Source organism: Gastrolobium bilobum, unplaced genomic scaffold (assembly GCF_033153095.1).
Source record: "Gastrolobium bilobum isolate Gb01-03AN ecotype WA unplaced genomic scaffold, APGP_CSIRO_Gbil_v1 utg8500, whole genome shotgun sequence".
Lineage (NCBI taxonomy): Eukaryota > Viridiplantae > Streptophyta > Magnoliopsida > Fabales > Fabaceae > Gastrolobium > Gastrolobium bilobum.
This window is the reverse complement of record NW_026899799.1, coordinates 6,623-9,243: the sequence shown is the minus strand read 5'-3', so window position 1 is coordinate 9,243 and position 2,621 is coordinate 6,623. Positions and strand designations below refer to the sequence as shown.

Genomic DNA, 2,621 nt, shown 5'->3' with positions numbered 1-2,621 from the left:
AAATTTTGAAGAAATGGAGAATCTAGGAAATGGAAATGGAAATGGGAATGGAAATGGGAATGAGGAAGAAATACCAAGGATAGAAAACCCACCTGTAATAAATGACAATGATAGGTCCATGATGGACTTCATCATACCTGTGTTGGATGAGTTAGATCCAAGCATAGCTCATCCTGTGAATGGAGTGTGCTTTAAGCTAGAACCGGTGATGTTCACCATGCTCCAAAACATGGGGCAGTTCCATGGGTTATTAATGGAAGACCCACACAAACACCTTAGACATTTCATAGAAGAGGCCAACACTTTTAGGAACCCAACATCTCGGATGATGTCTTAAGATTGAAGCTTTTCCCTCATTCACTGGCTGACAAAGCCAAAGAGTGGTTGAACTCCCTTCCATCCAACTCCATAACCAATTGGCACACCCTTGCTGAGAAATTCATCATGAAATTTTCCCCCTCCAATAAGATAGTGCAAACTAGAGGTGATATTGCTAACTTCATGCAGAGGGATGGTGAGACATTAGTGGATGTGTGGGAGAAGTACAAGAACCTTCTTAAGCAATGCCCCAACCATGGTTTACCCTCTTGGGCAGTGTTACAAACCCTGTACAATGGCCTGAATACTCAAAACTAGGGGTGTTCATAAACCGATCCAAACCGATTCAAACCGCAAAAACCGAACCGAAAAATCGAAAACCGAAAAAACCGAAAACCGAAAAACCGAAAACCGAAAAAAACCAAAAAAATTTACTGGATTGGATCGTTTTCGGTTTTGATATTGAAAACCGATCCAATCAAAACCGATCCAAACTTTTTTTTACCAAATTATACCTATTACCTATCCCAAATAATAGCCGGCCCAAAGTTTTAAACCCACCCGTGCGTTAGCCCGTCAATTTTAAACCCACCCAAAGTTCTAAACCTAATCCATCCAAACTCACTCTTGCCGTCCTCTCACTCTCAGTCTCTCACTCTTCTCAGTCACTCACGCTCTGGCACCAGTAACATATCTCTTTCTTCTCAAAAATCAACATTTGTCTCTTCCGTGAAACCTCCAAATAAACATATAACAAAGGTTAGAACTTAGAACTTAGATACAGGGGGATGAAGCACTTTAATTCAAATCCTTGGGTAGCTAGATACTAGGTGCTACTTAAACTGGCCTTGGGAACATGTAGTTCTTTCACCTTGTGCTATCCAAATGCATGCTATTTTTTATCATTTCACCTTTGGATCTATGTGTAAGAGTTAAGATGTTTTGGACTGATTGATCCTACCTGCCATAAAATCCGTACACCAACTTTTGATATCCACAAAATTGGAAGAAAGTGAATGTCATTGGTATATTCACTATTCTGATCAACGTGTAGATCTTATAATGATGTCAGATGATTAATTTTGGGACGAACTCTGGTCTCTTTGAGCATTTAACTGATGTACAAGACATGTGAACCAATTCTGATCAACGTTTGAAATGTTTTGAAACATCGTCATTTTTTTAAAAATAATTCTTTTAAGTTTTTTTTTGGCTTTTCAAAAAACCGAAAACCGATCCAATCCAAACCGAAAAAAATTGGATCGGATTGCAGTGTTCAAACCGATCGGATGATGTAATGACCAAACCGAAGGAATTGGATCAGATGGTTTTTTGCTTCAAAACCGATCCAATCCAGACCGCGAACACCCCTACTCAAAACAGGGCCTTGGCAGATTCTGCTGCTAATGGCATGTTTATGACTATGTCCTTTAACCAGGCCCATGAGTTGTTAGAACAAATGACTCAAAATTATGCCCAATGGCCTGAAGAGAGAAATCAGCCAAGGAGAGTGGCTGGTTTACATGAGATAGACCCTGTAACAGCCCTCTCAGCCAAGTTTGATGCATTGTCCAATTTAGTGAGAACCCAAGGACAAACCATTGAGGCAAGATTATCCCAACCCCAAGTTCCTGTATCTGCACCTCAAATACCTGTGACCCAACCTCAAGTTAATGCAATAAACACAAGTGTAACTTGTGTTTGCTGTGGTGGGCCCCATTTGTATGATAGTTGCCCATCCAACCCAGAATCTGTATTTTATGTGGGAAATCAAAATAGAAACCAAAATAATTTTTCCACTAACTTTAATCAAGGATGGAGGCAGAATCAACAACCCCAATTTTTCCAAGGGCAAGCGCAGCAAGCTGGCCCTTCAAATGCCCAAACTAAACCACCTTTTTCCTCCCAAAATTACCAACAACCTTCAAGGCAGCAACCTTTTGCTCAGCCTAATGAGCTGCCTATTGCTCCACCATCTTCCTTAGAAGCTTTGTTGAGGGAATATTTGGTTAAGAATGAGACCAAGCAAAACAGCTTGGAAGCTGTTGTGCAAAGTATTCCAGCATCCTTGAGAAACATAGAATCCCAACTAGGCCATTTAGCAAACACTATGAATACCAGACCCCCTGGTACCTTGCCTAGTAACACTGAAGAGCCTAGGAGAAATAAAGAGCAATGCAATATGATAGAGCTTAGAAATGGCAGATCTGTAAATCATCCAGAAGCTGTGGTTAGACCTTCCACATTAAAAAAAAAGAGAGAAGAGGAGAACATGCAGAAAGAAAAAGATGTAAATTCTGAAC

At 40.4% G+C, this 2,621-nt stretch overlaps 1 non-coding gene across 1 annotated transcript; it reads right to left on the bottom strand.

Moving 5' to 3' along the window:
- Positions 1 to 475: 475 nt before the first annotated feature.
- On the bottom strand, positions 476 to 581 carry LOC133293609 (small nucleolar RNA R71). Its single transcript, XR_009749080.1, has one exon. It is a non-coding gene; the product is annotated as a small nucleolar RNA R71 (small nucleolar RNA).
- Between the last annotated feature and the right edge of the window lie 2,040 nt (positions 582 to 2,621).